We start from the raw sequence: 20,382 nt of genomic DNA on the forward strand, positions 1-20,382 counted from the left end.
ACAGTACACCTTAGAAATAAAGATTCAGAAACTTCAAGAAGTTATAAAATACATTTTTCTGACAACTTCCAGTTCTCATCTGGTATAAACACTGAAGATGACTTGATTCCAATGGATATTTTTTCCATATGGCTGTCGATGTTCTGCCAGGTGTGTGAGAAACTCTTGGATTGTGGGAGCTTGTTGCTGAGCCAGAGCTCACTACCAAGTGACAGCAGAAATGAGCTATTGGTCAATGGCAACACAATTTGTGTAGTCACCACGCCACCAAACAGAATGGGGTTCCTCCAGGAAGGGCTCAAGTAAGCCAGCAGCAGCACAGAGACACCCAGCTCCCAGCTTGCTTTCTAGCTTGACCCTGCCACCAGAACCACCTGAGCAGAAAAAAAGCTTTGCTAGGTGCTCAAGAAGGCACTGATGTTGATGGGTCCAGCCTGTGGTGAGACTTCTTGGCTGATATTTGTTTTGTTTTTAAAGTTAAATTCTTTGAGAGGACTTTTAGAATCATTTTAGTGAGTGTCATTAGTGTTGAAAATGTAATCACTGCCATTTCCGTAATTAATGTGCATGGCAAACGGTTCATAAAACATGAAAAAGAAATCTGATGCAATGTTTTCTAGGGGTATTTTCAGAGATTCAGAGTACATTTTCCACTACTTTGCACTTACAAAACAGTTAAAATATAAACCATGACCCACTTGTATGAGACACTTTAACTGTTAGGAATGAAAACGGGAACTTCTCAGGCAAAGTTAGGTTACTTAAAATAAAACTGCCAGCCCATTTTTCCACAGTCCTAATAAATAAGTTACAAGCTAAACCTTCTATCTACACATAGCAGAAGTATTACAACAAAGTCCCCGTATGCAAATACCAGTCTAACAGAAACAGATGCTCTACTGGTGTATCACTTGAAGTTCTTTGGAATGGAACAAGAGGTGTAGGAGTTCAGCATAGGTCAATTTACAATCTGCCCTTAAAGAGTAACAGCTAAAGTGACTATCACTTGCACACTGTGTTTCAAAAATGGGAGGTAGTGGTGGGCCATATCAGAATGGAAGAAAGGCAGAATTTGGAAAAACTAACCAAAAAAAGTACATCACATTTGTAGAGTGGAGCAAGTTACTGACTATTTAAGCAGATAACTAATTCTGTGTTTTAATTAGTCATCTATTAGGCTATCTTCTACTGTCATTTTAAACATGAAATTGGCAAATACGAGAGAGACCAGAACAAGAAATGTTAAATTTAAAAATAACTATTTATGAACAGAAGGAAAATACAACAGAAAGGCAATGAGTGAGTAAGAACCAAGATGCACAAGTTAATAGAGGGTGACTGTGTCCTAACAGCAAACTGCTACACCACAACTGCCACAAAACAAATAGAATAAAACCTTGAATTTATTTTAAAACAAACAGTTTTCATATGAATGGCAGAATTGTACTTTGAAATATATTTTTTACTCAATCTAACACCATTCTCTGGTGTTCAGTTTACTAAAAGGAACGTCGGGAGTCAGGAGGGCCAATACGCAGGACCAGTACAACACCAATGGTGGCAATCTCCTTTGTGCAAAGTTCAGCAAACGGCTGATTGCAAACCTTCTGTTTAAGCTATAAGAACCAGACCCATTTGAGTGATGTCTTTCCTCACAGACAGAACTTCCATGTAGACACCTCCCCATCACCCCTACTAAAAGCTTTCCAGAGCAAAAGCAGCAAGGTGTAGTGCTAACGTGTTACTAGGATGAGAATAAAAAGAAAAAAACTGAAACAAACAAACCCCACCTTAATGAAAAAATATTTTTCATAGTTCAAACCATGATGCCATCTGCCTGTCCCTCTATCTATTTATCAGCTCAAGTTTATTAAAGTACATCTTAAAGGCTCATTAGGGCACAAGTGGCTTTCTGTGCAGCTAACCAGTGCCAAATGTGCTTTCTCCTTTTGTCTTTTCCACTATCTGTGCCAGTCTAAAGAGAAACATCCTGGCAGCACACTAAGCACTTAAGGGAAAACATAAATAATGCATTTACAGTATGCAAACCTGTACAGAGAAATGAGAAAAACTGAAAGCCATAATATATTTAATTAATGATTGAGACCACAGAAGCAAACCTTGTGCATATCCTGCAATTTTAAATACATCACTTCTCTATCCTGAGTTTACTTTGTTATGTCTCTGGACTGAACTCTGGACTGAATCACTCTTCAGTGATTCAATGAACTATTTATTTCTTTTAGTTCAAGACTGCATGAAGAACCTGGTCAATATGTTGAATGCCATCATGTCAAGCTCTCACATGCTAGATTTTAGTGGAAGAATGCCTCAAATATTGATTATCTTTAAAATACTTCATCAAGGAAAAAAATTCAAAGAATCTGAACTTTCAAGACTACAGGTCTTTTTATAAGACAACAGTCTTACAAGACAATCATGCTGTAAGGCTCCATCATTTTGAACAGAAAAAGACCCTTTGGAAATACTGTGCAAACTGCTGGTATCCTTGTCTGATGAGTTCATGAACAGGACTAGAACAGAAGTATGTTTTCGTTCAAGTAACAGTGGCAGGTGGGAGACTTAAGATCTTTTAAATATATTTATCAGCCATCCAACTCCATAAGGACATGCAAGCCCTAGTCCTAAAGCAACTGAAACACGAATCGAAAATAGAAGCCATCTACAGATGTAACGGACAGACTGAGAGAACAGCAGTTACTCAAGCTGATAAGGAATACTAATAGTCCAACCACCTGGGGAGGTTTTTTTGCTGTCAGGTTTTTAAAGCATCATTTTAAATAAAGCATTTAGGTGATGTAGCAAAGAGAACAATATGATGATGACAGAGTTATTTACAGAAAGACTGTGCTGAAAATGTGAAAGAAAAACTATTTTTGTTGCAGTACAAAATTCCCAAGTATTTGTTTTGCATTAACAAATTCAAAATTCTTTCAGGATTGAGAAAGTAATTTGAAATGAAGCACAGCCCCAGTGGCTGAAAAACAACCAGTGAATTTCTAATGTCTTTTATATTCTAGATATTTTACCAGAAACAAACATTGTGGTAAACACACTTAGACTGTGTCCTGAAAAAGTGTTGTATGAAGCCATCCTGTTTCCAGTAAGCACTCACACGGGAATTACTCATCCATGATTTTCTTGGCAGCTTAAGACACCTGCTCCAACACTGGTTCTACGAAAGGCCCTCCAGCATTTTTGTCTTTGTTTCTCCACCTCAAAAAAGACAATGCAAGTACGATTACCTGAAGGGTGACAATATGCTTGTTTTCATTTGGAAAGGGAGAGTTTACAGTTAATACCTACAGACAGGCTGTAGAGCACAAGTCAGAGGCCAGACCTGGCACTCCTCAGTCACAGGGTTTTTACCAGAGCGTAACTTGACAATCAGGAGTCGCTTGGTCATCTGATTGAAGTCTCCTCGTTCATACTTAGATTTAATAGCTGAAATAAAACCAGATGACTCCATAACAGTTGCACTAGTTGTATTTCAGTAGGTGACTATGAGACAGTCTATACCATTTCATACTATTTACAAAATCCATTTTTTGGTGTTTTCTCTCATTAGATACTCATCTGATAGTAAAAGTTTTCTCTCAAAAATTAAATGCTTGGTTGTTTTCTTTGCCATGATACACAAGGAGATACCCTTTACACTGCTGCTGGTGTATTTCACATGGAAACTGTCACTACTGTTGTATTATTACATATTGGTTTTCATTATCTCATTGTCCTACAGAATTCAAAAGAAATGATGCTTCAAGTTATTTAATATACAGAGAGGGTATAGGCTTATACATAAATGCACAATGTTGTGTATTAATTTAAAATGGCCTTCATGTACTTCATGTGAAAACCCAAAAGAGAAATGAAATATTGTCCATCCCAAGAGCTCAGTGCTGCAAATTACAGCCTGAGGTGCTCAAACACAGAAGATGCATTACAAATGTCAGTAACTGCATAAACATACAGGCTGATTTGAACAGGAAGAGGAGGAAGCATGTGGTAGTGACCTACAGCATCATGAAGATGCTTTCAAACATAAAATCAAGAATATTTCTTCCTCAAGGAATAACTGGGACCACCCTCTTCTATGAGCTGCTTACATTTTGTTCTACATATGACTCCTGGAAGCCCAAAATGTTGAAGAGAGTCTCATGAGATGAGACAGTGCTGAAAACCTATAGACTAGTTGTGTACACTCTTACCTTTGTGAAGGGGTAGCAAGTGTATGTATCTATGCAAATACTTCCAGAAGAGAGAGCTTCAGGTTTCTCCTGGCTAGGTATGTGTGTTTGGATGCCCAGAATTTTAATTTCATAGGGTTTTATTACAACCATCATTTACTGTGCTATAGCAGTAGCTAGGGGGACTGATTTATTTTCAAATGCCCTTGGCTTGGTATTGTGTATCGACTAGCACTGCTGTCATAAATATATTTGGGTGAAGAACTGTCTACAATTCAGTCCGTAATGCTAAGCAGAGTTAAGGTTTCAAGTTTCACATACAAGTGGGTTTATTTCTACTGGAAGAAACAGGTAATTATTATGGCCCACTGATCTCTGATTAAGCATTTCTATCAAAAAAAAAAAAAGAACAAAAGAAAAAGTGCCTACTGCTACAATCCTGGTAAAGCTGCAAATGCAAATGGACACCATCTCATCTTCCATAAAAAATAACCTATGTTTCATAGGCATTTTTCTCTTTCCTTTTCTTTTTACCCTCAAATTAGCAAAATATTCCAAAGAGAACAATTCTGTTGAGACAAAAAAAGTAGAAAATATCAAAAAAAATAGAAACAGTGTAAAAAAAGTGATATAATAAAACAGTCTGTGGGCAATTACTGCTTTAAGTAAAATGGCTCCTTTAATCAATTTCTTGATTTCACACTAAGACATGTTTCTTCAGCTAAACCATCTACACTGCTTGACTGACACTGCTACCTGGCACACACAGTTTTGGGAGGGTTGGGTGTTTCTGGTTTTGGCTTTGTGTGGTTTATTTATTTATTTTTAATAGCCTTAGCTGTATGCCCAACATGTGCTGCAGGTCGGAGAGATCACTACATCACTGAACTTGACTGTGGTTCCCTGAGTGTACTCAAGAAAACCTATGGTGCTGCAGCACAGCCTGGAAGCTCTTCATTTTCTGACACCCCTATAAGTAAACGCCACCCCTGCAGGGTGTCAGAACACCAGCCAGCACTGCAGCTTTTCCCACATTCTTGCCTTGTATCCTGTTCTGTAAGTATTTTCCTGATTTTTCACAAAAAGTTTAGGAACTGTGCGTCTCTGGTATGCCCTTATGACAAGTATCATGAAGGGAAGAAGTGGCTTATGTTTATTTTGCATCTACAGTATGTGACTAACCCTTGACAATTAAGGTGCTGGTGCATTTATACTGGAAACTCTCTTGCAATAACTCATAACTATGAAAAAGTTCTCCAAGAAAGTATTTTTTGCAAGTACCATTCTAGAAAAACACTTGTGTGGTAAAGCCTCAAAATTAAATTCTGCATGCATGCTCTGCATGTATTAACCTCTGCATGGAACAATCCCATGAGAAATTCTCTATATTGAGTATTCAAACATAAGCTCCTTTTACACATAAAAGACTAGCTATAGTGCATTTTATTTAATTTCCCTGCATAACTAAAGAAGTATTATAAGGAATAATCAGAAGGCAAAGACACTGTACTAAAAAGAATAAATGGACACTATGAAAATTGTAATTAAAAATACTGTGATATTAAAGCAACAACCAGTATAGAATTGAAAGTATGTTATCTTGGAATGCAACCACTACCAGGCCAGCCCTGGCGTAATAGATGTATTACACTATTTACTGCAGCATAAATAATTTTTCTTTCATAAGCATATTGCTATTACAAGAATTTACTCTTATAAATTCTTCTAACTTTCGGAAAATGGATCTTAAGTCTCTGTCCTTGAAGTACCTACCCAGAAAAAAAAAAAAAATAAAAAAATTGCAGACAATGGCATGAATACCATTTCAGTGATAAAATCTGAAGCTGGCACAAATACAGAATGAAGAAATCAGATATACTAATTAATTTTTGAGTATCACGTACTTCTACCAGCTTTCAGAATGCATTCTAAGGGTCTGCAATACATATAGAAGGCAAACACCCAATATGCTGCACAGTAGATTTCCTGAAGTAAAGATAATCAACAGAGATGAAGACTAAAAACTACAGACCAAGAACATACAATAAAATTAAGGTTTTAGTAAAACCTCTATTTTGCATAGCAGTTTCTTACACTTTGAACACAGAATTAACGCTACTCTTTCAAGGTGACAGTTATACTAACTGCAGATAACTCTGCAAGACACTTCAAGGAGGAGGGGTGAATACAAGACTGACAATGAGGATATCACTGGAGACAGGCATGGATTTTCAGACAATTACCCAAGCTAGTTATGTTACAAATTGCTACTATAGACATCGCCTGTGTGTTATCTGTAAACCTGTGGAAGGCTACTTCCTTTGCTTGCGTGCTGATAAAAATAAGTCAAGTTCATTCAGTCACTGATGCTTGACAAATTACAAAAAAACCCAAACCACAGCTTTTATCTGGCAGGTCCACATTACTGGCTGAAGAGGCCATCAGAGAAGGAACTGTTCTGAGAAAGAGGATATCGCCAGGTCAGCAAGAAGCCAATGAACGGACAGATCCAAACTTTGAATCTTTCCTTTCCTCAAGAGTTACTCTTCCCAATTAAAAATTACTCTTTAGAGTGTTATAAAAGAAAAAATCCCCATGTGTATATACACATTTTTTTTACATATATAAAATAATTCAATTAGCATGAAATGATCCAAACCAAAAATATCATTCTGCAGCATTAAAATAATAAATTAATCATCAGTAAATTTACCTGGACAACTGATTGTATTCATCTGCAGATAAAATAAAAAAAAACTTAGAATTTTTAACAACAATTTAAATTCCACAACTGCATTTAACCGGGAGTTAATTAACAGTATCCTAAAATGCTATGGTAGTTAACTTGGTTGGTTGGTCAAGCTACTACTATTTGTTTGGTTTGGGTGTTGTTTCTTAACCAAGTGAGAACTTCTGGTATAAGCAGGATTTGTATGCAAAGTGTAAACCTTGTTACTAAGAAATAACCCATATCTATACAATTATAAGTACTTTATACAGATATTCTTGTCAATAAATTCTGACTGAAAAAAAAAGGTGAACACCATGAAGTAAATTCCTTAAAAACTATAGTCTGCTCCCATGTATCACTCTACCTAAACCTTGACGTTTTGGTGGATAACATCCCTGTTTATGCAACATGTATGTGCTACTTATCTTCAGCTCTTGGGAGAGAATTGCAGGACATATATGCAAGATGCAAATCAATGAATAGAATCTGCACACATTTTCAATAGGAAGTATGCATCTAAATGTTATTAATGTCTTAAATCACCCCACTGCACAGGGAATGAAATGACAATTTCTGTGCTTGCACACACAGAAATCACAAATCTAAACACAAACATTGTATCCTTTGTCACGCTTTTTTTTTTGTAATAAATCTTTTCAGTGAAGCAAAGGTTGCCTTTAACTGCACCAATTTACTGCACTGTGGGCCCCTTGGGGGATACACTTTTCCTAAGACATAGCAGATGCATGGAGGCATTATGCCTTCAGGAAGTTTAGAGAGAGAACTTCACACCACCCTGTGTGTGATGCTCAACAAATATAGCCCAAGACAGAAGTGTATTTTCTTTAGTTCTGAATGAGCAAATCAGTCACCAAAAACGTGTACAGCCACAGCGAGAGCTGTTCTTGCAGTGGTGCTTGAGCTTAAACCCATGCTGAGCTGCCCAACCCTTGTCACCATATCGGACCATTTCTGCGAGTGCAAGATGCTTGAGACAGAAGAAACTGCAGGCAGATATTTCATGAGCTGTAAGACCAAACATGCCACAGTTCTTAAACTATTTAAACTTCTTAAAATATTTTTTTACAACTTAGGTAAAGTTATTCAGTGAAAAATTAGGTTGTACAAGCAAGTGCAACATTTAGCTCTTAGAGCCATGAAAGACTCACTTTTCAAAGCTCTTGATACTGGTACAACATGTAAAAATCCCTTTCTGTTTCTGATTTGTACTGTAAAACTTACACAACAAAGGCAGTACTTTACTCTTACTTACTGCAACAGAACTGCAGAGGAACTCTACTGAAATGAGTCATTTTATGTTTAGAGACGTAAGGAAGGGTTCAAGTCCTCTGAAAACCATCTGAATAACAACCCCAGATCCTTGCACTTATTAAAATGCTCACAGACTCACCACAGTTCAGGGAACTCCAGAAATGTGACAAGACCCTGCTAACGCTTCTCCTGCTTCCACCTGAAGATCATGATGTCATCACTTGTAACAGTTTTCATATTGTCATGATGTCAGTAAGAAATCACAGATTTCAAACCGGACCAGATGCCTTTTAAAGGTCCCTTCCAACCCACACCGTTCTATGATTCTGAACAGTAATGTAAGCAAAATCAGTAATGTTTTCTGCTATTGCCTGTGTTATTGAAATGAATTATCAATTAACAGTTGATTATGTGGTTAAAGCCCTTCCCAAATCCAATGAGTCAAGCCATCAATCAATCAACCAATATTTTAATTCAAAGAAAGAGATAATTGCAGTGCCAAACACAGTAGTATTGAAAACAAAATAAATCAGCAAATACAAATAGAACAGCATTGGCCACATTTGGCCTTGGATGGTGCCACTAACAGGAGAAAGTGGATAAAATTGTGGTTGCTAGGTTTCTTCTCGATGGGGCAGTACATATGTCTGCACACTGCTCCCCACTACGAATTTTTCAGGGGTCCTAAACATCTTCCTCAGAGACCTGCTCTGTGACCTGATCAGTGTTCGCTGGCTTCTCTGGGAATGGCAGCTGGGAATGTCTGCACCCATCACCCCGCATCAGTGACCCTCTGCCACGGCTCTTCCTCTTTGCTGGGGCAGTGCAGGGTGTTCCATAGCAGAGCAATCACAGTGCTTCACAGGAATCTTGATGCTGCAGTGTCTGTTGTGCTCAACTTTCACATACAAGACCAGGAATCCCACCTGGCAGTGGAGGAGAGCAGTGCCTCAGAGCTTCTCCTCCCACCAGCACAGACTATGCAGCTTGATAAAATAGAAACACCGATGCTATAGTTCTGAACCAGTAATGTGTGCAAGTCTGTTACTGGTGCTAAGTGTCCCCCAGTAGGAGCATGATTTGCAAATTCTGTATTTACATTCACACACAGCTAAAGTAACTCTGAATACCCCTGCTCAACCTAGGAACTGTCCCTTGTAGGAACTGTTTTCTGAATAGTTAAAATTCTTTTCCTTCCTGGAGAGATGTACCCTTACGGCCTTGGAAGTATTTAACTTGTGCCCTAATTTGTCCATGGCTAGCAAGTGAAAAAGTGAGGGACAAAGCCAAAGCCTGAGTCTTCGCAGCACTGGTACCCTGAAAATGTTTTGCTCTGCACAATACTCAAATCCAGTAACTACATAGGGAAAGGAAGGGCACAGTACCTTAATCTCCTCTCCTAAACAGCTTAACTAACTATAGAAGATGCAGTGCCTCACATTCAATAACCACTCAGCGCTTTTACTTGTTCTAAGAACACATTACAAAGACTGTCAATAAACTTTAATTAGCAATATATTTTTAGTGGCAGTGCTACAGCTTGCTGCAATGAAACATTTCTCCCAAGAATTTCTAAAGCTTTCCTAAAGAAAACTTGGTACTTAACAAAGTCACACATTTCAGGATTGTCATATAAAAGCATCCATTAGGGCAATACATTCTTGTCGCTCAGAAGTGGTAAGGTTACCTTGAACAAGTAAGTCTCATTTAAAACGCTCTCTGCCTTTCTGTTGAGAAAATGAACAATCACTGCCAAAAACCTGGTACGGCTGACAAAGTTAAACATTTTCTTTCGCTTTTCAATGAGACCACAGCAATGGCCTTACTGCCCTAAAAATAGAAAAGTAGAAGGAAACATTTAAACTTGTGTATGTGCATGCACGTGCAAACTAAATGTCGTGCTCTTCAGTGACCCCCACGATAACAAGCTTGAAACTGTAGCTTCAAAATTCTGCTGTATCTGTACCTTTGAAAATAATTTTAATGACACATTGCATATGATCCTTATGTATGGAAGCACTGCTCTGAACATCTCTAAAAAACTTTGTGATGAGCTATCCCGAGGTGAAGTAAACTATAACCTGAAAGCCTGTCTGTCCAGAAGACAGACAGAAATCCTTTACTATGTAACACATGAAAGATCTAAATATCACCTCTTTCTACAATAAATATAACCTCTTTTCTTCTTCATATAGCTACCATACTGCATTTTCTCCCATACCTAACCCAGATTGAAAGTTATCAAGGACAAAGATTTCTATCTGCAAGTATTCTATCTATAGCTCTATATACAAGGGAGACAGAGAAGCAGAGACAGCAAAGTATTTCCCCTAACTACAATGTATCTATGTTTTTCATTGCAGTGCAGCATAAATCAAATAACTATATTAATAATTTCAACACAATATATATACATTATTAATTAGCATGCACAATTCAAAAGGCATATTCACATGCAACTGACGGCTCACAGGGTGGTGGCACAGCTTGCATATTCAATACAGTACGGTCGCAGCCTCAAGCAAGTTGGCATTTAACCCACTTTTTTCATTCACTGTTTCCAATGTTTGTAATGATTCTCCACTGCTTTTAGCCTTTGTAGCCAGTCTGCTGTGATACCAAACAACTACTTTCACTTACACAAGACTAAAAGTATCACAGAAATAATTTGGAGTTCCTCAAAGCTCCGATGTAGGCAGCCCTTGTGGGGAAATGAGATGGTGAGAACTGAACAGAGCAGGAACAGAGTTGCGCTGTTCTTTGTGGTTAAACCGTATTAATCACCATCTAGAGTCCAGTGGACTCAAGAGCCAAACTCATTATTCTAAAGCTAGAGAGTCTTCAGGTTTCAAGCCTGGGATTAGTTTATGAGATGAAACAATTTTTAGTGTTACAATGTAAAAGCCATTCTAGTCTGCTAACTACCAGAAACAATGAGATCAATTTTGAGAGTAAAACATCAATTACCTCACTTACTGAGACAGAAGAAGCAGCAATTAAAACGGTAGGGAATACTTCTCTGTATGCAATTACTTGTCTAGTTTTTCAGTATAATAGCAATTGTTTTGATTTCTAATTGTGTCTACAGACTTGAATTCAGGCCTCTTACATCTCTGTTATGCATATTCTGAGACAGAGTTGTCTCTCACTACTCAGATAAAAATTCCTAGTGTGCCTTGAACAGCCACCTGCCATTAACAATAATAAATTATTTTCATTGCAAAAAGATACTTTAGCTTAAGAATTTTTACCTGGACTCAATTAAACTGTGATGTTGAGCACAGACAAGTAAGTCTCAACCATGGCATTCCCGATATCTAATGCCCATTGTTACAGAAAGAAGTAAATCTTGCAGGAACTAAGCAAGTCTAGTTAAACTACAGCCTTTGCTCTGCATGGCATGAAGGCCCCTGAATTCCTAAAGTTTAGGAAGACTACGGAATAATCCTGAAAGCCTAGAAACAACTAGCAAGTACAGAACACTGAAGGGCAACAGCATGCTCTTTCCTAACACCAAGCTGTACGGACAAAAGTGAAGACAAAATATACAGCAAGAGCTTCTGTCAAAATCCACAAAGGTTCAGAGGCTGCAAAAATCTGACGTGGCAAAGCTAGCAACACCAAAAAGGTATCGTTCTGTACCTAGAGCTGGTTGCAAACAGGATGATAAAGACATTTGTTCATTGCCAGATCAACAACAACAAAGCTCTGCAGAGCATTCAACTTCACAATGCCCTGAGAGCTTTCTGTAAGCTCGTTCCCCTCTTCTTCACTTACAGAGACACTGTTGGGTACCTTCTAGGGAGCTGAACCTTCCATGCAATCCAGGCCTTGGCTAAGGCTTCCAGAACCTGAAGCTGCCAAGCACCATTGCCAGAGGGGTGTGTGAGAGCAGCAACACCAAGTCATAGAGAATCTGTGGCTCTAGAGCAACTGTGAGGTAAAGCTCTGTCCATTTCTTAAAGGGCTATTAAAAAAAACAACACTGTCATTCTGAAGACAGACAAAATCTTTTTTGAAACTTCAGAATTTTCAATCACATGTTGTTTAATTTATTTTTTTTTTCCTTTTCATAGAATAGTTAGGGTTGGAAAGGACCTTAAGATCATCTAGTTCCACCCCCCCTGCCATCAGCAGGGACACCTCACACTAAACCATGTCACCCAAGGCTCTGTCCAATCTGGCCTTGAACGCTGCCAGGGATGGAACATTCACAGCCTCCCTGGGCAACTCATTCCAGTGCCTCACCACCCTGATAGTAAAGAATTTCCTCCTTATGTCCAATCTAAACTTCCCGTTTAAGTTTGAACCCGTTAATCCTTGTCCTATCACTACAGTCCCTAATGAAGAGTCAGTCCTCAGTCTCTGCTCTCATTGTTTGTCTGCCTGGTTCCCAATGAAGATAAAACCCTCTCGTAAAAAAGGGGGAACCTAACCTTTGCAGCTGTGTGTAAGTATGACAGGTTACAGGTGTAGGCTTGCAAGAGAAGCCTACTCTGTGCTCAACGTATGCTTTGCATTCTAGTAAGGTTCAATAATTCATTAAAATGACTATGCAGCATTCTATGGTAAATAAAGCCAGACTTAAAATACATTATGGAGATGTCTTGTTTTTTTTCCAAAGCCTTTTGCTTGATTCTGAACTACTGTAATTCACATGTGCACATTTAGCAGCCTAGAGATTCATGAGTGAGAACACTGCAAAGAGGAGAAAAAACAGCCAACCACCTTTTGTTCATCCAAGCCAGATATGTATCAACAGTGAGAATTCTTTTCACATGAAGGGAATAAAAAATACCTTGATCTTCTAAAAACAATTTTCAGGCATCTATTAAACAGATTTTTTTCATTTTCTGCATATTTTTTATAGTTGTTCTCAGTTCTGTCTGATTCCTAGAGCTGAATCTACTGAGTAAGCAGTATTCTGCCATACTTTATAGCATGCGTGTGGTTTGCATTCTAACATTCGGGCCAGCACTGATTTTATTTCCTCTTAGTATTTTATAGTTATTAGACTGTAGTAAATTTTTCTTAAGCCAAGTCTGGATTTAAATATGCAAGCCAGGATGGAAAGGTACTGAATCTATACTATGCCATAAATTTAGTTTATTTGCGATTTCTTTTTTATTGTTACTGTTACAGTTAGTGAGGAGGTGACTGTGTGCTCAGTGTATGTACCAACTCCTCTGGAAAACCAGGGGAGATTTTGCAGCACCGGACATAGACACGCGCTGCTGGTCTGGCCTCACCGCGTACCTTGTCAGCTGCTTGCTTTTTATTTAGCCAGAACAGTGTTGCCACCATCTGTCTTTAGGAAAGAATGAAAAAAGAAAGAGAGAAAAATAAAAAAAAAAAGATTTTTCTCAAAGTAAGTCAAAAGCATAAGCAAAATGGGGGGCGGGGAATCCAAGTCCGTAAGAATTTATAATGGAAAATAAATTGATTGCAACATGAAATAAAACAAGGAATGAGATGCTGTGCATTTTAAATAGCTTTGCTATCATATCTAAATAACCATCTGCCCAAGAAGTCAGACAAATTTGGTACTTCACAGAGGGTTGAGAGAATGGGGAAGGAGGATGAGAGTTACGTTTGGTTTTATTTGATAGTTCTGAACCAATTTTATAAGAAATATAATAACTACTTTCTGAAAAGAAAATAAGTTCACCAGTTATCTGGGTATTAATTTTTTTTTTTTTTTAAAGATTCCATACATTCTTCTTGTACATATCATGTTCCAGCTTCAGAAATGTGGAATGCCTGCGGCCCAGAGAACAAGAAAAGAACTATTCTTCATCACTAGGTTATATAAAGTCTCTGGTCTCTCTCAGATGTCTGGAATTATTTTCTAAAAATAAAAAATTATACTGAAGGCCATCTTCATTGCCTTTTACTCCTCGTACTGGCCAATAACCAAGTTTCAAAACCTAATTTTTCTCTGTAGTTTGGAGGCAATGAACAACAAACAAACAGTGCTTTGCCAGACAGGCTAGAAACTCCCCTTCCTAGTTAGCTTTGATAGTCAGCTCTTACTAAGATAGAAAATCTCAACTTCGAGCAGGGTAACACAGATTAAATATTCCTAAAAGCAACAAATGCTTTCCTGAATGAACTGTTAGCATCCTGTCACTTCTGACACAGGCTAAACTGACTTTATGTGGAGTAGCAAACATGGCATTCTCATGGAGCTGGAATGATTTTAAGCCTAATACTAGGTGCTCGAAGTTTCATCTTTTCTCCCTTATCAAGCACTCTACTTGCACATTAAAAAGCAACCTAATCCATTCTCAGTACGTGTAGAGTGATCATTACTACTGATGCATTCTACTGAACTAAATTTACGAGCTTACATGCCAGCCCCTTCACATGGTTCCAAAGCACACACCTGAGAAAGGCCACACGCATCACTTAAATTAGGTGGGACAATGAATACAGAATATTTAAAATATTAATACATTATTGTTGACAATCTTAACATGATTTCCCAGTGTTTATGGTACAATGCTCAAAAGACTGAATGTTCCCTGCGATCACCAATACAACATAGTCACATATATATTGTAATACAGTATTATGATATACAACACCAGTGAAAAAAAATACCTTAACTGCCTATATTCAGTTCTAAGGACATCCCACAATAGGAATAAATAGTACAGAAATTCCATAACTAGATAACAATGTATGAGACTGTGAATCAGAGCTTAAGTTTCAACAGGAGAGTAATTCTGCAGTGAAATAGCAAAAAAGCTGGACCCCCAGTCAACAATCCTTCCCAATGGTACCCAGATGTATCTGTCACTTTGTCTGGACTATAAAAGAAACAAGCGGGCTGTCAGCATAACTGAGGATCATTTTGATGACTTTTATTGCTCTGGAAGTGTTAAAAGAAAGAACCACCACCATCCTTTTCTTTCTTTCTTTCAAGAGTCTGTATTTCAGACACAAATATGGCAAATCATAGGAGGGGAAAAAAGAGAGGAAACAGTCTGCTTTCCCTTTAATATCTAGATCACACTAATTGATCCCAGTAGAGTCTCTCATTGCTAGGTTACCTCTATTAGCTTGCTCACTTCTGTATTTGGATAATCTTCCCTCTGCTAATTACAGATGAAACAGTACTTTTGGGGGAGGCTTAAATTCCTCTTTCTTTTCCTGGGGAAACCCATTTACAACTTCCTTCCAAGTACCTACAAGTCTGCAAGACCTTCTAGCGTCACCATCTGTGTTTCCAGTTGCATTCCAGAGCAGAATACAGAAATTACCAAAGGTAATGACACTGTGTATGGCAACCAGAAACAACAGTATCTTACCAGTGCAATACCATGGAATAATCAGATTTTCCATGGAAGAAGCAGTTTCCAAGCATGCTTCTTTACCTCCCCACTCCTATTTCCTAGACACTATTTTTTAGCTATATATGAAAAATTCTAGAAGAAAAAAAAAAACACACCCCCAAACACCACCACCAAAAAATCAAAAAGGGCATTTAACATAGGCCTTAAGACATTTCAAGTTGAGGTACCACAAATAAGGCCATTCAATTTTTAAGAAATGGTCTACAAACATATTTAGCTACATTAAACCACTAACAGCAAAGTTTAGCATTTGCATAACTTGTTATGAAGATAATGTGTTGTTAACTTCACAGATTGGTGGCATCTAGTAATTTCGAGAGAAAATACATTAGTGAAAAAGCATCACTGTAGTCCTGGTTTAGGTTAATGCCTTTAGGCTATCCATTACTTCTAAGTCTTAACAGAAAGTGTGTTCCTTAACATTGAGGTGTTTTGACTTTTTGCCTCACATAACTGCAGTAATCTACAGGAGAGGGGAGGGAAACGTGAACTCATGTAGACTTTACAGAATTATTCATAGCAGCATGCAAGTCTAGTGGGATTACTCAAAACTTGAAAAGAAACTGAATATTTCTCTTCTCATACTGCATGTACAGCTTTCCAGCAATTATAAAACTCACTGCTCAGTACTTTCTTTAACATAGGCTGGCTTGAAATTAATTGTCCTGGAAAGAAATAAGTAGATCTCATTTACTGCTGGAACATAAATTGAATACACTTTTGATGTATTAAAATAATTCCCTAGTGGCAAACGAAACAAACAAAGACTCAGGAAAAGCAAGGGGCTGTTCCACAGCAATTATTTACCATCAGAGTCTGAACTTGTCTTTTCTTTTATTATTACATTTATAATGGGAGGTGTAAAGCTAACTTAGCACTTCATGCAATCAAAAACACGCTTAGAAAAAACACACAGTACCATGCATTTCTCACAGAAGCAGATGCTATTAAAATCTAGTATGGTACTACTACTTCACAACTTGGTTACCTTCTTTATATTTTGCTTATACTGCAGGTTTTTTAAAGGAAAACATATGAAGAACATTAGTTCCATTTTGCTCTTAAAGAATGAAGAAAAGAGAAACAAAAAGACAGCATCTTTGCTGTCAGCTCACTTAAGCAGCCTGAAACCAATTTCAGGAGTTATTAATCACTTATTAATCAGGTTTTAAACTACATTTTTATATTGAAAACACTTTGAAATATTTAGAAGCTCTAGGATCTATTATCTCCCCAATTTCATCCCTGCATTCCCATTGTAACTATGTGAGGAATCTTCTTTCTTTTGTAATTTTTTTTCCCTACAGCTGTAATCAACTTTAGAGGTGAAGAGCAGCCCTGTGCAAGTGCTGGCTGACAGTTTTCCAACAGTACAGAGCAAATTACTCTGCACTGAAAAGGAAATAAAAGATGTAAGCTGAAGTCTTAAAGTGCTGGCTTTACTGCACTAGGGCATTAAATGGAGATGGCTGGACAATGGCTGATCACAGCTGCCCATCCACCTCTGGAGCTGACTGCTTCACAACCAAAGATGTGAAGCAAAATGTACACAGCTCCTAATCTACCACAGGAGTTGCAACCACTCTATGTTAACCCATAGGCATGTGGATCTTTCTGTCAGCTTGCTATTTGCTTGAATATATCCACTGCTTCTCTGCCTCTGCAAGGCCTTTCAAGAAAAAAAGCACAGCGAGCAGCAAAGTTTTTTTTTGTTCATTAAACCTTCTACACTGGCATGTAGAAATGGTGCAAGGTACTACTGAAGAGTCTCCAGAACTACGGTGTGTCAAAACCTCAGTCGAACTTAGACACAAATGTTTTTACCTGAAAAGTGGCAAATTTATATAGTTGAAATATAAAAATACCCATCCAGTATTGGAATTAAAGCAGTCAGTGATTTCCAGAAGGCAAAGCAGAATGACGTACAGGTCAGTTTAGGTGTTTCCTGAGTGGTTTGGCAGCCATCCATTTTCCTTTCTGTAACTGCTCAAACCCACATACAAACACTAGTCCTTGTACTCCCTGAATGCCGAGTAGCTCCGAGACCAGTCATTTGTCTTCCCGCAAAAAAAGCAGCAATTGAGAAACAGTGTTGACAAGGACAAAGGTGAAATACAAAGTCAGGGCTCTGCTGTTCCCCTGAACATTCCCTTCCAAACTCAGCAGAAAGAACAGAGCTTCCCAGATCATTTGGCCCCAAGGACAGGGCAGGGTGAATAGCACAAGTTCCCTAAGTAGGAGCCTCTGAGGTGCTCCTCCTTGGTCAGTGTAGGCTCGCTCCATCCTCTATGCAAAGCTGGAGCTTAAAAGATCAAGCCAATGGCAAATACATGTCAAAATAACAATGGGTAGGCTCAGAGGTAAACTTAATAATAAAAATCAGTATCATTATTTAAGTAATAGTAAACACAATGTTTTAAGGAACTAAGAGTCTTTCAGTTCTTATTAATATGACAAGTGCTGTATTTTGGAGAGGACTGTGGTTGGGTTTATACTAGCTAGATGACCACTGATTCCCAACTTCAGTTGCAGATGTGGCTGTATTTCTACTGCTATTTTCTACAAAACTGTTCTTCCCCCAGTCAACATGTAACACCAAGCAGAATAAAGTTAGTGACCATTGGCAAACATTTACAGAGGTTAATTAAACTTGAATTCTCTAAGGGTCCGTTAAGTGTAGTATTTTTCCCATCAGGTCTTTAAGTCTGTACAAAGCCTAACTGATTTTTGGCACAGAAAACTGGTGGCTCTTAATTCAGCGTATGGTCCTTTCTCCTTGTAGAGAGACCAGTTTATAAACTGGTAAAATTTTCGCAGTTAACTAGATATCTATATTAACTAGATATCACATCTTAATATTCATAGTTTGCTTTGATTAAAATACAAAGGTTCATATTAAGGATTATCTTTTATAATGCAGACAAGCTGCAGCATTTGAGTACCACTTTACATAGTGTTTAATCAGGAAAACTACTGTGGTGCTGGCCGATTAGGCTGGCTCAACTGCTGCCTGCTCCATTTTTTCCCATAATTGCAGGATATACTTTATTGTGACAGGGCCCGAACACTGGAATTCCAATATGCTATACATCAGGTTCTCCATTATTGGATTAGCTAGATGTGGCATCATTACCGTTGCACTTTCATGCCTATCATTGATCGCATTGTTCTTTCTATTTCACAATTAATGCAAGTCAGCTAGATTGATCAATCTGCTGATGAGTTCGGGCCACAGTCAATATATTCTTATGGCTCTGTGCTACTGATCTGTATGCTTTATAGCTGTGCCTTAGGATTTGTCATTCTGGCTACAGATTTTCTTGGGTTTTTTTTTTTTTAGATACTTCTGCTCCCACCTTGCTGCCTAAACCACACAGTCTTTATGAATTACTCATGTCACTTGAAAAAAAAGAGGGACCAAGAAAGTCACTAAATTCATCACTAGAAAGAATTTTTTCTTTAACTCACACTCTGAGTTGGCTCAGTGACAACCAGTCCAGCAGCTGAATTTGGCACTCTAAAACACCGAGCTTCCAAGGAATGGCAGAAATTTCATAGGATTGCAGCTGTTTTCATTCCTTGTTTAGACATGCCAGCATGTTCATGAAATGGGGAAATGCGTTAGTAACTAACGTGATTGTTAATACTCTGCTAACACTGCATTAATTCTAATAATTTTTGAAAGCTTGCTCTTTTTCCAAAGGGTTGATATGCTTGCAGGAAAATCTCCACAATGGGACAGAGAATGAAAGGATGGAACACTGGGCAAAATAGCAAGTCACAACATTTGCTTAATGCAATGTAACAGAAGTTCCCTGTAACAGAAGTTCCCCTATGTCACCAGCATAGTTATCCGGATTTGAAAAAATTCTCTATAGAGAATAATATTGAGTTCCTGTCATTTTCTAATAAAATATAACCTATACACAGAAGTGCAATGCTGTACAACTTCTGGATATTTTTAAGAAATGTCTTTTCTCTGGTTACTACAGAATACACTGAGATCCATGCCTGATTTTGTGTTTAACATCCACAAAAAAAAAACAAAAAACAACAACCCAACACACACAACCAACAGGAAACTCGAAAGAAGCAATGTTAATGCTAGTGCACTATTATAGTTTTGTTTTCATTCATTGACCTCCCGGCCTGATGTACATTAAGAGAAGCCTCAATTAACAAAAGATGTCAAATTTAAATACAACAAAATGAATGAACTGAAACTCAGACAGAGGGTGAAGAACTACAGTGAATACATTCAGACCAGAGTTTGGACTTTGTACACTGGTTGCCCATTATGCATAATGTCCTCATTAAATAAGGAATAACTGCTTTTTTCCAATCACTCTGTCTCATCTACTTGCCAACACCAGCACTGGTGACAATTACAAGGTATTAGCAATGACAATTACACTGTGATTTTGTGACAGTGATTCCACATTTTAAATACCTTTTTTGTCTTGAGGAATCTAAATCTACAGATAGACACACTGATAACAAAAATCATTAAAACTGCTTTCAATTAGAAAAGCAAAACCACCCCTGATACAGTTTTCTGCTAAGCCCTGAAAATACCACAGATAAAAAGAAACATGCTGTCTGACAATCATAAATGCTCTGTTAAATATAAAAGTGGTTAGTTTGTTTTTTTTTTTATTCAGAGCAAGTAACATGCTTCCCTAACCATACTGGCTTTGAGGAGAGCAGGCATTTTTGATTATCCATACATAATTCAGTTCCCCTAGAAGTGCTCTACCCAAACAATTTTCCATTATGTATGTGGTAAATTTGGAATATAAAAGACAGCGCTTGT

General features: G+C 37.8%; 1 protein-coding gene across 23 annotated transcripts in view; it reads right to left on the bottom strand.

Annotated features, from left to right (window-relative positions):
* The window catches only part of RBFOX1 (RNA binding fox-1 homolog 1), a 1,284,179-nt gene that overhangs the window by 388,957 nt on the left and 874,840 nt on the right, over window positions 1–20,382 (bottom strand). The window lies entirely within an intron of this gene.

The sequence above is a fragment of the Pezoporus flaviventris genome, unplaced genomic scaffold, assembly GCF_033815535.1.
Source record: "Pezoporus flaviventris isolate CSIRO_AGI_PZ_B2104156 unplaced genomic scaffold, CSIRO_AGI_Pfla_v1 ptg000078l, whole genome shotgun sequence".
Lineage (NCBI taxonomy): Eukaryota > Metazoa > Chordata > Aves > Psittaciformes > Psittacidae > Pezoporus > Pezoporus flaviventris.